The 19718-nt window shown below is 42.4% G+C and overlaps 1 long non-coding RNA gene across 1 annotated transcript in view; it reads left to right on the top strand.

Annotated features, from left to right (window-relative positions):
* LOC309660742 overlaps window positions 1-19499 on the top strand; it is a 40630-nt gene extending 21131 nt beyond the window's left edge. The window contains exons 2-3 of the long non-coding RNA XR_014263582.1: window positions 14857-15031; window positions 15834-19499. This is a non-coding gene — a long non-coding RNA (uncharacterized lncRNA). The remainder of the gene's footprint in view (window positions 1-14856; window positions 15032-15833) is intronic.
* The last annotated feature ends 219 nt before the right edge of the window (window positions 19500-19718 follow it).

Genomic DNA, 19718 nt, shown 5'->3' with positions numbered 1-19718 from the left:
CGTACTGTGCAATAAAGCAAGAAAAAGAAATTAAAAGTATACACATTGGAAAGATGTAAAACTTTTTATTCATGGACAACATAATCTTGTACCTAGAAAATCCCAAGAAATCTACAAAAAAAAGTGTCATTAGATATAATTGAAGTCAGTAAGGTTATAGGATTCAAGGTCCATATACAAAAATCAATTGGATTTCTATATACACTACTTACAATGGGGACTTCCCTGGTGGTGCAGTGGTTAAGAATCTGCCTGCCAATGCAGGAGACATGGGTTCGAGCCCCGGTCCGGGAAGATCCCACATGCCGTGGAGCAACTAAGCCTGTGCGCCACAACTACTGAACCTGCACTCTAGAGCCTGTGAGCCACAACTACTGAGCCCGCATGCCACAACTACTGAAGCCCATGAGCCTAGACCCCGTGCTCCACAACAAGAGAAGCCACCACAATGAGAAGCCTGTGTACCACAATGAAGAGCAGCCCCCCGCTCGCCGCGACTAGAGAAAAGCCCATGTGCAGCAACGAAGACCTAATGCAGCCAAAAATAAATAAATTTATAAAAAAAAAATACTTACAATGTACAATTGAAAATTCAAATGAAAAATGCCATTTACAATAACTTCTAAAATCATGAAGTACTCAGGGATAATCTTAAAATATGTATGAGACCAGCACACAGAAAATTCCAAAATATTACTATAAGAAATTTTAAAAGATATAAATATATAAGTAGACCATGTGCATGGATGGGAAGACTCAATTTTAAAAAAATGTCAACTATCTCCAAATTGATTTATAGATTCACTGCAATCCTAAAATATTCCAGCAGGTTTTTGTAGAAATCAGCAAACTGATCCTAAAATGTATATGGAAATGCAAAGAACCTAGAAAAGCCAAAAAGATTTTGAAAGTAAGGAGCAAAGATGGGAGACTCACATGATTTGATTTCAGGATGTAATATTCAGCTACAATAATCAGACAGTGTGGTATCGGTATAAAGATTGACACATAGATTAATGGAACAGTATAGAGTACTAAAAATAGACCCACACATATTTAGTCAATTGACTTTAGACAAAGTGGCCAGGATAATTCAGTTGGGAGAAAAGAGGCTCTTTTCAACAAGTTGTGCCAGAAAAACTGGGTATCCACATGGAAAACAGGAACCTTGATGTTTACCTTATGTCCTACACAAAATTAAGGGATATGATCAAAATGGATCATGTCCCTTAATATAAAACTTGTAGATGAATATATAGGAGAAAACTTTGAAATCTTGGGATAGGCAAAAATTTCTTAACTGGGACACAAAAACATGAACTATAAAAAAACTAAAAAATGGGCTCTATTGGGACTTCCCTGGTGGCGCAGTGGTTAAGAATCCGCCTGCCAGTGCAGGGGACACGGGTTTGAGCCCTGGTCTAGGAAGATCCCACATGCCACGGAGCAACTAAGCCTGTGCGCCACAACTATTGAGCCCGAGCGCCACAACTACTGAAGCCCACATACCTAGAGCCCATGCTCTGCAACAAGAGAAGCCACCGCAATGAGAAGCCCAAGCACTGCAACAAAGAGTAGCCCCCATTCGCCGCAACTAGAGAAAGCCCACGTGCAGCAACGAAGACCCAACGCAGCCAAAAATAAAATAAATAAATAAATTTATAAAAAATAAAAAGTAATCACAGACCTGGAGACAGTATTTACGATACAATAAGCACATGAACACATGCTCAACATCATTAGGCATCAGGGAAACACAAAGTAAAACCACACACATCCACTAGAATGGCTAAAATTTAAGAGCATGATGATACCAGTGTGGATGAGACTGTGGAGCAACTGGAACTCTCATCTACTGCTGGTCCAACCACTTTGCAAAACAGCTTGGCAGTTTCTTATAAAGTTATATGTATGATTCAATTCCACTCTCAGTTACTTATCCAAGATAAACAAAAACATAGGTCTACACAAAAACTTGTACACAAATGATCGTAGCATCTTTATTCATAATAATTGCCAAAGAACTAGAAATAACCAAAATGTCCACCCATGGGTGAATGGATAAATAAATTGTGATATCTCCAAGCAGTGAAACATTATTTTGCAATACAAAGGAAGAAATTAATGATTCACATGGACAAATTTCTAAAAACATGCTGGGTGAAGGACGCCAGATGCAAAAGAGTATCTACTGTATGATTCTATTCATATAATATTCTAGGAAGGACAAATTGAGTCCAGAAAGCAGATCTCTGGTTGCCTTGGGCCAAGCGTGTTTGGTCCAGATTTACTGGGAAGGGACACAAGAGAAACTTTTAGGGTGATGGAAATGATCTGTATCTTAATTGTGATGGTGGTTACATGGGTGTATTATACATTTGTTAATACTCAACAAATTGTACATTTAAAGTGTATCTTTTTTTTTTTTTTTGGCTGTGTTTGGTCTTCGTTTCTGCGTGCGGGCTTTCTCTAGTTGTGGTGAGCGGCGGCTACTGTTCGTTGAGGTGCACAGGCTTCTCATTGTCATGGCTTCTCTTGTTGCGGAGCACGGGCTCTAGGCGCACAGGCTTCAGTAGTTGTGGCACGTGGGCTCAGTAGTTGTGGCTTGTGGGTTCTAGAGCTCAGGCTCAGTAGTTGTGGCACACGGGCTTAGTTGCTCCGCGGCGTGTGGTATCTTCCTGGGCCAGGGCTCAAACCCGTGTCCCTTGCATTAGCAGGTAGATTCTTAACCACTGTGCCACCAGGGAAGCCGTAAAGTGTATCTATTTTCTTTTATGTAAATTCTTCTTCAGTAAAGTTGCATTTAAATCTCCAGGACTCTCCATTCATTTTGCAAAACTGAAACTCTATGCCCTTAAACAAGAGCTCCTCATTTCCCCTCCCCCACTCCTGGCAACCACCATTCTACTTCTGTCTCTATGAACTGGACCACTCAAGGTACCTCCTATTAGTGGAATCCTACAGTATTAGAGTGACTTCTTAAAAGCACATGGAACCTCCTCTTTGCAGGCTCTTTTTCTGCAGACGTTCTGGTTTCTGCATTGACCGTACTCTTTGTGGTCCCAGCTGTCACTCCTGTCGTTTCTTGGTACCACCAACACAACTCTTATTCTACCATTGCCTTCTTGCAGTGGGGACAGCTCCTCTTCGCCCAGAGTTTAAAACTGGCTGCAAAATTGAGAAACCCACGGGCTGGGAAGAAAAAACATCTTAGGTAAAGAAAATTCCTTTTAACAGAACGGGGGTGGGGGGGAAGGAAGTCCCTTCACTAAGGGAGGAGAAGGTCTGTAGGAATGAGACTAAGACATTGCCTGAGGCCCTCAAGGACACAGTGACCCCTACTTCCTGTGTCCGGTTGATCTGCCTTTTCTGACACACCTTGATATGCCTGAATTCACAGCTTGACGTGCAGCTAAGACACATGTGCCACAGGTAGATTTCATAGCAGCAAGTAATTATGGTTTGTATTGCCCGTATTGAGGTACAAAGACAACCGCCTCGTTAATTTTTTGAAGTCAGTAGTTATCAGGGAAGGAATCTGTTGTTACTTCAATGTTTATCGAGGACCCTAATGTGCTAAGCATGTATTATGATTACCAAATGAGCACCATGGGGAAGTGATGTGGCCATGGTACCCTGAAAGTTCAAGGTGATGGGGACCAGCTGCAAGGGCAGTCTCAGTGATTGGGCAAATAGTAGGTGAGCACCATGAGGATAAGTATATGGTACATATATTTAAAGAAATATAATTTAAACTATTTTTAGGAGGAAGAAGCAGCTCAAGGTGTTGATTACAACACGAGAAGGAGATCTATGAATCATAGTTACCAAGTCAAACAGAATGCTGTGGGTCACCTGGAGGGATGCTGGAGATACGACAAATTATATTTGCATTATTCATTATTCATATTACATGAATACATGGTGAATGAATGGACAAATTTAGCCAATTACTTGTCTTTCTGGTCCTCAGGACAAACACAAAAAATGGCCTTTCTATTTAAAATGGATACCTTTTCTTTTTCTCTGAACCAAGACTCTCAGACCATTTAGTCTATCTTCTTTTTTTTTTTTTAATTGTATGTTGCTTTTTTAAAAAAAATTTTATTTATTTATTTATTTATTATTTTATGGCTGTGTTGGTCTTCGTTTCTGTGCGAGGGCTTTCTCTAGTTGCAGCGAGCGGGGGCCACTCTTCATCGCGGTGCGCGGGCATCTCACTATCGCGGCCTCTCTTGTTGCGGAGCACAGGCTCCAGACGCGCAGGCTCAGTAATTGTGGCTCACGGGCCTAATTGCTCCACGGCATGTGGGATCTTCCCAGACCAGGGCTCGAACCCGTGTCCCCTGCATTGGCAGGCAGATTCTCAACCACTGCACCACCAGGGAAGCCCCGCCCCTAGTCTATCTTCTTAATTTCGTTTCTAGGCCATAACTGACTACTAAATGAATTATCTAGTCCAGTGGTAATAACCTGTTTTGCATGAGGTCAATTCAGGGAAAAGGAAAATTGAGGGGGACGGTGTGAGATTTTTTTTCCCCATTTAAAATCAAAATAGATTTGAGACCCATGGACTATATCAAGAATTTAGATTATCTTCTTGATGCAGTCATCAGGTGTCTTTATGAAAAATGGAACTGTGTTGTAAAGACCTGGGCAAAGTTGGTATGTAGTAAAACGAAAGATTTTTTCTAATCTTTTATACAGAAATTAGATCTTGGGCTGTGTGACAGCAAGAATTTGTCTATAGGCTCTACATCGCTGATATGGCCCTTTGTAGCTTAGGGTATTGACTCTGAGTGTAACCGGTGAGACATACAGATCGCGTTCACCTCACACCTTCCACTCAAACAGCTGTGTAGCTTAAAATAAGACATTTAGTGACTGGTACAAGATATAATAATACTTTAGCCATATTGCGTATATATAGCTAACCATATGTATATAACCATAATATACACATGAAAATTACAGACATGCTGTAATAGAAGAATCATTTATTATTCATTCCAAGTACTGTGCATGCCATGTGCCAAACATGCACCCCAATAAAAATGATCAAGGCAGGAAGAGAGAAGGTACAAATAAACAATACTAAGACTGAATTGGGGCACATAAATACAGGTGGAGAGAGCTTAAAATGGTAAGAGAATATTACAAACATCTTTAGGACCACAAATTGATAAATTCCTAGAAAAGTATAACTTACCAACAGTGACTCAGGAAGAAAAAGTAAACCTGACTGGTTCTAAACCTATTAAAGAAATTGAAACACAAGGCAAAATCTTCCTTCAAGGAAACGTCAAGCCCAGGTGATTCTGCATATAACTTTTACCAGGCATTCGTGGAAGAAATAATTCCAACTTTGCACAAACTCTTCCAACTAATAGAGATGAAGTGAGCATGCCTTAACAAATTTATTGAAACTCGAATCAATTTGTATAGCCATGTTACCAAAACCAGACAAAAATGGTACAAGAAAGGAGAATTCCTAACCCATTTCACTCACGAATATAGCTGTAAAAAGCCAAATATTAGCAAACAGAATCAAGGAATATATGAGAAAGATAAAGTTTATCCTGGGAAAATCCATTGTAACTTACCCCATCAGTTGATTAAAGGAAAAAAATGATGTGATTGCCCCCAATCAATGTAGAAAAGCAAATTATAAAATTTAATATTCATCCATGATTTAAAAAAATCTTCGACTGAGTAGAAGAGAATATCCATAACTTAATGAAGACATTTATTAAAAAACAAGCAAACAAACAAACAAAACTACAGCAAAACTTGGGACTTCCCTGGCAGCCCAGTGGTTGACTCTGCACTTCCACTGCAGTGGGTACAGGTTCTATACCTGGTCCGGGAACTAAGATTCTGCATGCCCTGCACCTCAGCCCCCCACCCCCCAAAAACCACAAAACAAACTACAGCAAAACTCAAACTTAATGGTGAAACATTAAAAGCGCTCTCTTTACAATTAGGAACAATTCAAAGGCACCAAGTCCCACCTCTCTGATCCACGTGGTGATGGAGAGGTTAATCAGTGCAGTGAGACAATAAAGAAAAGAACTTTAAAGATTTGGAAAAGAAGAAGTAAAGCAGAAGCCATTCTGGATAAACAACAAGGTCCTACGGTATAGCACAGGGAACTATATTCCATACCCTGTGATAAATCATAATGGAAAAGACTATGAAAAAGAATATATATTATAACCGAGTCACTTTGCTGCACAGCAGAAATTAAACACAGCATTGTAAATCAACTAACTTGAATAACATTTTTAAAAAAAGAAACCATTCAAGATGCATTTGACTGTCTTCTTAGAAAATCCTAAGGAATATACAGATACATTAATAAAGGGTTTTAGAAAAGTGGTGACAAACAAAATCCAAAGGTCATTTCTACAACGTTGTTGCACCAACAATAGTTAAAAATAGGTAATAAAAACAATTCTATTTGCAGTAGTACTTGGGAATAAGTATCATAAAAATGAGCAAGACTTTTGTAGAGAACGTTATAAAATTTGCCCAACAGATATTAAAGACTTAAACAGACGGAGAGTTGTAGCATGCTTTCAAAGACAGAACCTCCCTCTCTTTCTCTGCCAACTTTATTGAGATATAACTGACATCTAACATTGAGTAACTACAACATGTTGATTTGATACGTGCTTATATTGTAATGTGGTTACCACCAAAGGAGTAGCTAACACCTCCATCATGTCACATGATTACCATTTCTCTTTTGTGGTGAGGACATACAAGATCTAGTCTCTTAGCAAATTGCAAGTATGTAGTCAGTATTGTTATCTGCAATCACAGTGCTCTACATTAGATCCCCAGATCTTATTCATTTTTTAAAATAATTAATTCGTTATATTTTTGGCTGTGTTGGGTCTTTGTTTCTGCATGCAGGCTTTCTCTAGTTGCGGCGAGCAGGGGCTACTCTTCGTTGCGGTGCGCTGGCTTCTCATTGCGATGGCTTCTCATGTTGCGGAGCACGGGCTCTAGGCGCGCAGGCTTCAGTAGTTGTGGCTCGCAGGCTCTAGAGCGCAGGCTCAGTAGTTGTGGCGCACGGGCTTAATTGCTCCGCGGCATGCAGGATCTTCCCGGACCAGAGATCGAACCAGTGTCCCCTGCATTGGCAGGCAGATTCTTATCCACTGTGCCACAGTGGATAAGCCCCCTTATTCATTTTCTAACTGAAAGTTTGTACTGTTTGACCAACATCTTCCCATTTTCCCCACCCACCCCCTTGCCTCTGGTAACCACCATTCAACTTTCTGTTTCCATGATTTTGGCTTTTTTAGATTCCACATATAAGTGATATCATATAGTATTTGTCTTCCTCCGTCTGACTTATTTCCATAACCTCTTAAACATATCAATTCTCCCCTGACTTATAGATTTAATGTTATTCCAGTGAAAATTTCAAAATGGTGTTTTGTTTTGTTTGGTGGAATTTGGCAAACTGAACCTTTTGCTGGTTGTAAAATAGTACATACAATAAGATTTCATTTTGTAAAAGGAAAATATGCACATTCACTGCACACATAAATGCTCTGGAAAAATTTTCAGGTGGAGGGAGTATTCGTTTTCTATTGCTATATAACAAATTAGCACAGATCTAGCGGTCTAAAACAACACATTTACTGACTCATGGTTCTGTAGGTCAGAAGTCTGTCATGGTGTGGTTGAGTTTCCTGCTCAGGGTAACACGAGGCTGAAATCAAGATATGGACTGGGTTTAGTTCTTGTTTGGAGGCTCAGCAGGAACATCTGCTTCTAAGCTCTTCCTTGTTGGCAAAATTTAGCTCCTTCGGGAGGTAGGACTGAGGCGCTGTTTCCTTGCTGACTATCAGTTGGGGCCTGTTCTTAGTACCTACAAGCTGCCCACATTCCTTGTCATGGGACCCACTCCTTCTTCGAGCCAGCAATGGTGCAGTGAACCCTCTTTGTGCTTCAAATATCTGACTTCCTTTTCTGTGACCAGACAGAGAAAACACTGCTTTTAAAGAGCTCATGTGATTAGGTCAGGCCCATCTGAATATTTCCCCTATTTTGAGGTCAGCTGGTTTGGTACCTTAATTACATCTGCAAATCCTCTTCCTGGCAGCACCTAGTGTTTGATTGAATAACTAGAAGAAGGTGTGTGTATGTACCAGGAGCTTGGAATTTTGGTGGGCAGGTTGCATCTTAGAATTCTGCCAACCACAGTGAGATTACAAGTTTGTGTGTATGTGTACTTTTATATATTTTACAATTGTCTAATGTTGACTTATTTTGGATTTAAAATTTCTTTATTACACATAATATTTGTTTTATGTTCTTGGTATACAGCCTTACCAAATAAATTGTTTTTAAACCATAAATTGTTGAACATTATCAAATGCTTTCTCTATTTCTATTAAAATAACAGTATTATTTTCTCCATTAAACCATCAATATAGGGCTTCCCTGGTGGCACAGTGGTTAAGAATCCACCTGCCAATGCAGGGGACGTGGGTTTGAGCCCTGGTCTGAGAAGATCACACATGCCGCGGAGCCACTAAGCCCATGCGCCACAACTACTAAACCTGTGCTCTAGAGCCCATGAGCCACAACTACTGAGCCCACACGCCACAACTACTGAAGCCCACGTGCCTATAGCCCGTGCTCTGCAACTGCAACAAGAGAAAACATGGCAGTGAAGAGCAGCCCCCACTCGCCACAGCTAGAGAAAGCCCGCGCACAGCAACAAAGACCCAACACAGCCAAAAATAAATTAAATAATTTAAAAAAATCAATATAGTGAATTACATAGGTAGGTTTTCTGATGTTAAACCATCCTTACGTTCATGGAACACAGTGTTTTATTATTTAAATATTTTAACTATTAAATAAAATTTAAACAGGGCAGGGTCCCAGTTTCTCCTAAAGGAATAGACATAACAATATCTTTGAGTTCTTCTGTAGGAACTAAGGTTCCCACCCAGGTGGAGGATGGTAACTTCAGGCCAAGCACATGATTCCTGGAACACCCCTGTTACCTCACTACCAACCAATCAGAAGAAAGTCTGCACACAGTGACGCTAAAGAAAACTCTGACCTCCTCCCCAAATGATTCTCCCTTTAAAAATTGTTCATGGTCAAGCAGAATACTTGGAGTTGGTTTTTGGACACAAGTCTGCCATCTCCCCAGGTTACCGGCCTCCTCAATAAAGTAACTGTTCCTTACCAACCAACACTTGCCTCTCGAGTATTGGCTTTTGAGCCACGAACAGCTGAACCTGAGTTCAGTAACACTACCTGCCTACCTGCAGGAAGTTCTGTTTGACCTGTTTGTCACCAGGTTCCTCTCCCCAAGTTCACTTACTTGTATACAAATCCATCTGAGTCGGCCGTCAGGCTATGATTCCAGTCTTCACTTGATACATTCCTGCCGGGAAACTCCATCACTTTCCACACCCTTCCTGCAAGTTAGCAAAGACCAGGCTATTACTTTCAATAAAACTTCGCCAAAACTTTGATGTAACAGGTGATACTAGGAAGCTTAAAACTGGGTGCAAGATATACTGACTTGTAAATCCAGAGGCCCAAACCTTGAGGTTTGGGTGTTCTGGAGGGTTCTGGAGTCAATGTCAATCATTTTCTCTACCACTCCAACACCAGCTGGGAGTCCTGCAATTCGATTCAGTTCAGACACTAACTGCCTGGAGTTAATGCAGACGCCACAGCTTCAGGGCTCAGTCCCACAGGACTGCCCCCACTTTAGAAGCCAGTGCAAGTCCTGGACCACCTGTACTTCTGACCAACTGGCTATAAATCAGGGGTCCCACTGCTGCAGGAAAGAAAGTGGGGCACGAGAGGACGGTCATGTTCCAAGTCTCAGGCGAGTCCCTAGGATGGCCGCTGAATGTGGGTTCTTGGCTTTGCACAGGAAAGACTTCAAGAGTGAGCCATCGTAAAGTGAAGGAAGGTTAGGTATTCAGGGAGATACACACTCCATAGACAGAGTGTGGGCCATCTCAGAAGGTGAGGAACACCAGGGTACGGGGCTGTCAGTTTTTATAGGGGTGGATAATTTCATAGGCTAATGAGTGGGAGGATTATTCCAACTGTTTTGGGGAAGAGACGGGAATTTCCAGGAATTAGGTCACTGCCCACTTTTTGGCCTTTTATGGTTGGCCTGTCATGGCGCCTGTGGGTGTGTCATTTAGCCTGCTGATGTGTTACAGTGCGCGTATATTGAGGCTCAAGGTCTAGTGGAAGTCGACTCATCTGCCATCTTGGACCTGGTTGGTTCTAGCCTGTTTATGTTGTGTCCTCAACAGCTGTGTCATTCTTTTAAATGTTGTGCCCTGCCCACTTCCTGTCTCACTACCACCCCCTCCTAAATTTTGATCACTTGCTAGAACGGCTGATAGAACTAGGGAAGACACTTCATTTATGCTTACAGTTTATTGTAAGGGATGAGACTCAGGAACAGCCAAATGGAAGACATGCCTGGGGCAAGGCATGGGGAGGTGGGGGGCTGCTGGGAACTGCCACTGTCCTCTCTGGGCACACCTTTCTCCCAGCCCCTTCCTGCATTCACCAACTGGGAGACTCATCAAAGCTTGCTGTTCAAGTTTTTATAGAGTTGAATCTTCAGCTCCCTCCCTTCCCCGACCACGTACACACTTTTTTGGATGTTGGTGGGTGGGGCTGAAAGTTCCATCCCTCTAATCCTTTGGCTCTCTGGCGACCAGCCCCAATCAGAGGTGATCTAGGGCCCTACCCTGAGTCACCTCATTAGCATAAACTCAGGTGTGGTCAAAAGGGGCTCCTAGTGAATAACAAAAGACATTCCCATCACTCAGGACATTCCAAGGGTTTTAGGAACTCTGTGCCAGAAACAAGGGGTAAAGAACAAATATATTTCATATGATACCACAGGCGCCCTTCTGGTACCTCCACTTATTCCATGGGCAGCCCCGCGCGGGATGATGAAGATGACACACCGGCTGGGTACTACAGCATCCTTTGAAGAAACTTTATATTTGAGGTTTCAGAGAAAGTAGTTAAGAAGTCATCACGGGAAGATCAGAAAGTTGTTGATTATCTCTACACGCATTCAGCATTGGCTCACAGCCTTTTTAATTTTAATTAGTTTTAAATATTAAAAATTTGACGATTTCTTGTTTCTCTCAAAGCATAAGAAGGGACCACGATAACGGTGCATTGGCACCAGTTGTCTGGAGATGAACAGGGCTGTCTTTTGGGGCAGACATGTCCTCTCCTGTGCACCACGGTCCCTTCCATGTCCCACAGCCCAGACCCCAGGAGGCTAACGCCATCTACACATGCTTCTTCTGTTTGAGTGACTCTAGGTTCATCAGGTGTTTCCCAAACTGAGGAGCATGTAAGGCAAAGGTGAGTTCAAGTTCCCACCTTTTGCAACACACGAAACTAACTGGTAGTCTCAAAATACCTTTGGTGTTCCTTTCCCATAATAGTGAATGTATAGACTTCTTCCCCCATGTGTGTGGACAGAGAGGGGGCCAGTGGAAAGCCTAGGAATCCCTTTTTGAGCACAGGCCACCACCTCTCCCCTGGTATATGCGTCACTGACAAATTGGGTAGTTTAAATACTTTTAATATGTAGGTAACATTCTGTCCTCATACCAACATTGTGTTTTCATTTTTTAAGTTCCATGTTCAGGGCGTTGGGTGTTTCCAATTTAGCAGGTGGCACCGGCGGCCAGAAATATTTCTTAATCACATAGAATGCTCCTGAGCTCGTCCCATGGCCACGCTGGGTACCGTGGCCCCTCCAACCTCTTTACGTCCACGCTTCTTTTGTGCACTTTCTGCCTGAGAGGTTTGGCTGTTTAATTCCTTTGTTAATAACTGTAAAAATATCATGCTGGAACTTTTCAACATCACTAAAGTGCCCACGGCAATAAAAAAGGGGCCTTTTTCATGGATGTTTCAGAGTGGATTAAAAAAATACAAATTCTAACTCCTCAGAGAACTGGCTGTGTTGAAATATTTACAGAAGGTCAAAGAGTTTCTCCTCCAGCCTGGAGTGGAGACGTGAAGCCATGGCCGTGGTTAAGCGAGGCCGGCCTTTCCAGCCTTGTTTATTCTGGAAATAACTCTGGAAAATGCCTCATACAGTTCCCCACAGACCTGGAGGTGGGCCTTTGTCAGTACATGATGAATCAAAACAAACCGTTCCTTTGCAACGTTGAGCAAAATGTATAAAAAAGGTCTTTCTTAGAACTTCCAGACAGACCTGAGGGACTAAAAACGAACTTGAAAGTGTGAGGAAGTCAGAGGACAGAGCTAGACCAAAAAAACACATTTAACCCAAATTTACAACTGCGTTACATAGTGGAAATTTTACAAATGTAAAGTCCACTGAAATCCAGGGGTTTGAAGTGGATCTGAAATGTTTGTTTTCATCAGTTCCCAGATCGGTAATGAAGTCACTCCCTGAAGACCAGGACAGCTGTCCCTTCTCTGTGTGTCCTGGGAGGGCACCACTTGGCTTATCTTTTATGCCCAGTGCCCGCCTGGGGTCTGGTAGGCGGGCAGCACCCCATGGTGGTTGCCTAAACAGAACTTTATGACCAGTGGGCCTCTCGAGAATGATGAACGGATGGATGGTCATGAACCAGTCTGTTCCCAGGAAAGCCTAATACATGCTATAGACATGACTATGGTTTCCTGCTGTAAAATCCTTCTTTTAAAAAAATTTAATTGAAGTATGGTTGACTTACAATATTGTGTTAGTTTCAGGTGTACAGCAAAGTGATTCAGTTATACATATATGTCTCTATTTTTTTCAGATTCTTTCCCATTATAGATTATTACAAGATATTGAATATAGTTCCCTGTGCTATACTACTGTATATACTGCTTGTTGTTTACCTATTTTATATAGAGTAGTGTGTATCTGTTAATCTCAAATTCCTAATTTATCCCTCTTTCCCGTTCTCCTTTGGTAATCGTAAGATTGTTTTCTGTGTCTGTGGAAGCCACCTAAGTGTCCATCAACAGATGAACAGATAAAGAAGGTATGGTACCAATATACAGTGGAATACTACTCAGCCATAAAAAACAATGAAATGTTGCCATTTGCAGCAACGTGAATGGACCTAGAGATTATCATACTAAGTGAAGTAAGTCAGACAGAGAAAGGCAAATATCACATGATATCACTTATTTGTGGAATCTAAAAAAATGATACAAATGAACTTATTATTTTAAATCCTTTTAATTCATAGGCACTCTGACTCATAAAGCACTTATAAAAGTGGGCCTGGTGTCGTCCAAGAGTCATGGAGGTCATGGTGGACACCTGATGCTTTTGTTCGTCTCCTTCTCTGTCATTATTCTGATTAGTCTCCATCTTCTTGCCACCCTCCTCTCTGCCAGAGCTCAGTTCTAGGTCTTGGCGTAGGGTTTAGGTGACCCAAAGTACACCAATCATACTTCTTCCTCAAGACTTTTCAAGCTGGATGGATCTGAGAAAGAAAATCCACTTTCCTCCATGCCCTTGGAATTATTAGGATGTGGGACCAGAAGCTGCTGGCAGCCAGGGTTCCTGCTACTTGGAGAGAGAGGGTCTGCAGATAGATAAGATTTAAGGGGCTTCCAAGCCAGGCAGTCTGACTGATGCTCCAGTAGGTGAGAGTAAGGGGACATTCAGGGGACACGGAGAGACATGGGTCCCATCTACCTCCTAAGGCAAACTCTATCCCTGCCCTCTGCGGTGTACTTACCTGGCCCTGCCTAGACCGCCTCTTCCTAAGCTAGTATGAATCCAGTTTGCATGATTTACATTGGAAAGGGTCTTGAAAGTACGATGTATGTACCACTAGGAAAGCCATAGTGAACTCCCTCTTGTGATCCAAAAATGCAGGTCGAACTTCAGTGTTCATAAAAAATCATTTGAAAGTACAAATCTTTGGTCTGTCTGCAGATTTGCCCATTTTACGTTTTTTGTTTTGTTTTTTAACATTCACGTTCTTTCCCGAACACAAAATTCTTTCTCAAAGAGCTGTAGCAACACAACAATGATGCGTGCGAGCATTTATTGAGTGTTTAATGTGTGCCAGGTTGTTTGTTTTAACCCTTTATTTGTTTAACCCTTTTCATCCTCATAAAAACCCATGAAATACATATTGTCATTTCCCCCATTTTATAGATGTGGAAACTGAGGCACAGAAATTTTAAGCACTTTTCCCGGGGGTTACCCAGCTAGTTAGGGGCTGAGACAAGATTTGAACACAAGCTTTATAAGTTCAGAGACTGAGTATTTAATACAGAAATATACAGAAGTATTGAAAACCCCTAATTTTGTTCAGTTATGACAATCGTGTTTAAAACGGAATTACAAATTTCTAATTTTTTTTTTTTTTTTTTTTTTTTAATTTATGGCTGTGTTGGGTCTTCGTTTCTGTGCGAGGGCTTTCTCTAGTTGCGGCAAGCGGGGGCCACTCTTCATCGCGGTGCGCGGGCCTCTCACTATCGCGGTCTCTCTTGTTGCGGAGCACAGGCTCCAGACGCACAGGCTCAGTAATTGTGGCTCACGGGCCTAGCTGCTCCGCGGCATGTGGGATCCTCCCAGACCAGGGCTCGAACCCGTGTCCCCTGCATTGGCAGGCGGATTCTCAACCACTGCGCCACCAGGGAAGCTCACAAATTTCTAATTTTTTGAAATAATTTTGTGCTATTTTTCAAGGCAATTAAAAAGCTACAAGTGCCCTAAAAGGTATTCCACTCTGTGACTTGAACTTACATATTAAGAGACGCTAGCCCAGCGAGGTTTTCCTCTGCTTTTCTGTGGTAGAGCTGGATTCACATGTCTGATTTCCATCCCAGCTGGACCATTCTACCGATGGACCTTCACACAAGTACTGACTTCGCCTAGAAGCCAAAGCTGGTAGTTGTCTGGTCTTGAAGAATAAGTCTGAAATGGAGGAAGAGAGTATTGTGAAGCCCCCGGGCCTCCTTTCCAATTCTTCACAGCTTTGTATCACCACCCTATGTGCATTTGGTGAGTAAGGAACCTAATCTCTCTGGCCAGCTTTTCATCCTGCGATGGCGTACACAGGATCAATAGAAATGGTTAAAATGTTCAGCCCCGCTTGCTAACGTCCCAGAAGCGCATCGAAAGCAGGAAAAGGTCAACCAAGGTTCATCCCTCTGTCATTCCTATGAAACACTTCATGTAGTTGCTGGGGAATTGGGTTGAAACCCAAAGTTGTCATCCGGGGTCTCTGGCTAAGTGTTAATTTCCTTACCTGTTACCATTTCCTTTTTGAGCAACTGCAAAAACAGTGATCCCCTTAAGTCTTGAGCAGAGGGGAAGAGGGGAATCAAAAACCCTTGACCCCCTCATTTCCTGTGAGATTGTGAAACAAAAAGGTAAACATTTAAGGGAATGTGGCAGCTTAGAACAATTGCCGCTATTGTGGAATGAATACTGGTTTCTTTTTCTTTTTACACAAACTCTTTCCAGTGGAGAGACTGAACAGAAGTCAGCTCTGCCACGGGCCCTCGAGGTTGCCTGGATTGGCAGTGAGAAAATCCAGTGAGATTTGCTTTGTGGGCAATTTGTAGACTTTCAGGAGGTTAGGCTGAAATGTCCTTGGGTCACGCAGAATAGTTGTCTTAAAAGGAAGTTCTTCTGAGTGCTTCAGAAGGCCGGGCATTATTCTACGGTTTGAGAAGGGATGGGGGATTATGCATCACTTGATAACCTCATTTACTAAGAGTCTGAAACTTGGTGACTGGGCTGTAATCCGAGAACCCTTGCTCAGAAGCCTTGGCAGCTCTCTGATTTTCTTCCTTTTTAGGTTTCCCCACTTCGAGCCCTTCGCAGAACAAGGTCGTGGTGACCTACAGCAGTGACTCATGCCAGGCCTTTCCATGCCTCCTCGGCAAAGACTCAAGAGTCTTTGCGAAACCTCGGGATGGTTCCATGATGGAGGGTGAAGGGCTCCATCAGACCTAATTCAGCTGTGTCTCTTGCTCTTTACCTTTTAATTATTGGACTTAAAGAATTCCATAACTGCGAGGAAAGACTTGTTTGGGGTCAGTGTGAACTCTTCTTTTGTTTATTCAGCAAATGCTTATTCAGGAACTACCATGAACCGTGTGTGTGTGTGTGTGTGTGTGTGTGTGTGTGTGTGTGTATGTTTCTGCCCCAGGTTCCTCTACTTGGTCTTTGACTCTGGCTCCTGACACAGAGCTCCTAAAAGCCTTATAATTTCCTGGGTGAGAGGAGTACCTTTTGTTCTTATGAGGTGACCCCTGGATGGCTCCTGGGTAGGGCCTGGTCACCAGAAAACAAAGCCATGATTAGAAACTTGGAACTTTCAGCCATGCTCCCCATTCTCTAGAGAAAGTTAATAATCGGTCATGCCTACATGATGAAGTCTCCATGAAAAGTCCCCAAAGTACAGGGTTCAGTGAGCTTGCTGTTGGTGAATACATCCACAGACCAGGACGGTGACACACCCCAGTTCCATGGGGACAAAGGCTACTGGGCTTGGGACCCTTGGGACCCTGTGTACATCTTCATCTGTATATGTTATCCTTTTTTGTATAATAAACCGGTAAATTAAGTGTTTTCCTGAGTTCTGTGGTTTGTTCTAGCATCTGCTCGATCCCATGGAGGGGGTTGGAGGAATCTTGATTTATAGCCAGTTGGTCAGAAGCACAGATGACAACCTGCATATGCAGTTGGTATCTGGAGTGGGGGACTTCTTATGGGACTGAGCCCTTGCCCTGTGGGATCTGACGCTACCTCCAGACAGACGGTGTCAGAATTGAGTTGAATTGTAGGACACGCAGTTGGAGTCTGCAGGAGGGTTGGAGAATTGTCTGGTGTGGGAAAACCCACCCACATCTGGTGTCAGAAGTGAAGAACTGGGGTAGAGGAAAACTGTGTTTTTCCTAAACAACCTGGAATTGCCCTAATCTCTGGGCATATAGCAGTGACCAAGTCAGACAATGTCCCCAATCTCATTGAATTTATAAGGAAATGGACAGTTACAATTAGAGTATAAAAAATGCTGTGATGGGCAAAGTCGAGGGTCATGCAAAAATTCGCAAGGAGAGCTTCTGTCCTGGACTTTTGGTTGGGAAAGGCAAAAAGTGGGAGTGATTCATCCAGACCAGGGAAGGTCTCCCTCTTACTGTCTGTTTGCTTCCAGACTGACTTCTTTAAGGTGGTGAATGAACTCCTTTAAGGCATATATTTAAGAGAAAATAATATGATGCCTTATTTATTTAAATTGTTGTTATATTTTTACTAACCACCACAAACCTACAGAAAAGTTGCAAATAGAGTACAAAAAAACTTTTTTCCTGAGCTATTTAAGAGTAAGTTGCCACCTGATGACCCATCAAACCCAAACGCATCCCGTGTATTTCTACAAACAAGGACATTCTCCCCCGTAACTGCCATGCGACCATCAGCGTCACGATGTCAGCTGTGACTCATCACCACCGTACCCTGAGACTCCACTCAAGTTTTGCCAGTTGTCCCAAGAATGGCCTTTACAGTGAAAGGATCCAGTTCATGGTCACACACTGATTGGGTTGTCATATCCCCTTCCTCAATCCTTCCTTGACCTTTGTGACCTTGTACTTTTGAAGAGAATGGGACATTTTTAGAATGTCCCTCAATTTTCATTTGCCTGATGTTTCCTCGTGGTTGGATTTAAATTGTGCATCTTTAGCAGAAACGTCTCAGAGAGTTGTATTCTTCACTGCATCATAACTTGCGGTGCAGGATGTTGAATTGTCCCATCATTAGATAAGTGGCATCTGCTAGGCTTCTTCACTGTGAAGCCACTCTTTTGCTCTCTGTGATTACTATGTTATTTTGAGGGAGGAACTGAAAAACATCCCATTCCTCATCAAATCCTTAATTCAGTATGGATTCATGATTTTCTGTTTTATTCAGTAGATTATAACCTGTTTTTTAAATAAATTTATTTATTTTTATTTTATTTTTGGCTGCGTTGGGTCTTTGTTGCTGTGCACAGGCTTTCTCTAGTTGTGGCGAGCAGGGGTTACTCTTCGTTGTGGTGCGCGGGCTTCTCATTGCGGTGGCTTCCCTTGTTGTAGAGCACGAGCTCTAGGTGCGTGGGCTTCAGTAGTTGTAGCACATGGATTCAGTAGTTGTGGCTCACGGGCTCTAGAGTGCAGGCTCAGTAGTTGTGGCACACGGGCTTAGTTGCTCCGCAGCACGTAGAATCTTCCCGGACCAGGGCTCAAACCCGTGTCCCCTGCATTGGCAGGCAGATTCTTAACCACTACACCACGAGGGAAGCCCTACAGTCTTTTTTTAAGGCTCAAATTGTCCTATATTTGGTTCCCCTTCAAGCTGACTTCTGTGTCCTTGTGACACCTCCTAATCATCTTTTGAGCATTTCCATTTTTTTCTGACCCAGACAGATGTTCTAGGTTCAACTTCTACATTCCCTCTCCTAGCCCTGGAATCAGCTACTTCTCCAAGGAGATTTTAGTGGGGAATGGTATTTGGAAACCAAGATCTGGGCACTAGGTGTGCTCATTGCTATGGAGCTATTGCTGCACCGAGAGCCTTTTGGTAGACAGAGCTAGAAAATATATGCATGTGTAAATACATGCACATTTGTTTCTATGTGTATTTTTATTGAAATCCTTGAGTTCACATCAATACCTTCAATTCCAGCCCAACACCACAGGGCTCATTCTTGTTTTCTCCATTTCCATATTCGTAACTACTTTCTCTGACCATGAGAAACCTGGATCCCACTTTTCTAAGTATACTTACTTATTTGATCCATGCCCTGTATAGAATCAGTCTCCACCACCACCCCCTCCCCCATGTGGACTCCCTTCTCTACTGGCTCTGACCCCCCATCTGTGTTCATAACATACACAGAGGCCTAGGCTCTGAGTCCCCCCTCTGGGTCACCTCTCCTCACAGACAGCTCCCTTGCTCTGTCACTCTTCGTGACTTAGGGACTTAATTGTTGAGGAAGGGACAGGAAACTAAGGGAAGGAGAAAGGGAGAAAGAGAAAGAAAAAGGGAAGGGAGGGGAAGAGGTATATGAAGGAGAACAGGAAGGGCCATTTACAGTTTTTTAGCTTCCGATTTCTTGGTTGCACCTTTGAAGTACCATATTATCTATCATCACATCAGAATTCATGTTTACTTTGCACAGGTGTCCCTGGTTCAGCCACCTCTCAACTCCTCTCTCTACCTCCCTATCTGTATCCATCCATCCTGGTCTCAGCCACCTAGGAATCAGCTCCAGAGTGTGCAGTTCTGGACCATCCGGTTTGTCAGCGTCATTGAGGAACCAGTTGTCTGAAAAGAATGAAGCATTTTAGCTTCTCTCCAGAGAAGCATGCAGAATATAAGTATGGGACATCTGATATCTCAGATGTAATTCCATGCAATTATGAGATCATATCTCTGAAAGGGAAAAGACAGATAAATATACCTTTTTAAGGTTTTGTCCACTTTTAAAAATGTGAATTAGCACCACTGTTTTTTATTCAGATAGTTTTGTCATTTAAATAAGTATGGATATTTATTACCTCCGTATTCTTCAATTCAACTTTCCTAAAGCTAATTAAGAATGCCAGAAAAATACAACTGGGTTAACACTAAGAATTATTAGACACTTTGAAAGTGTAAAGGTACCCCTTAACTTTAAGTGTAACATTTCAAAAGGAAG

This window comes from Balaenoptera physalus (assembly GCF_965194825.1).
Source record: "Balaenoptera physalus genome assembly, chromosome: 1".
Classification (NCBI taxonomy): domain Eukaryota; kingdom Metazoa; phylum Chordata; class Mammalia; order Artiodactyla; family Balaenopteridae; genus Balaenoptera; species Balaenoptera physalus.
The sequence above is the reverse complement of the archived record's forward strand: the minus strand, read 5'-3'. Positions and strand labels throughout refer to the sequence as shown.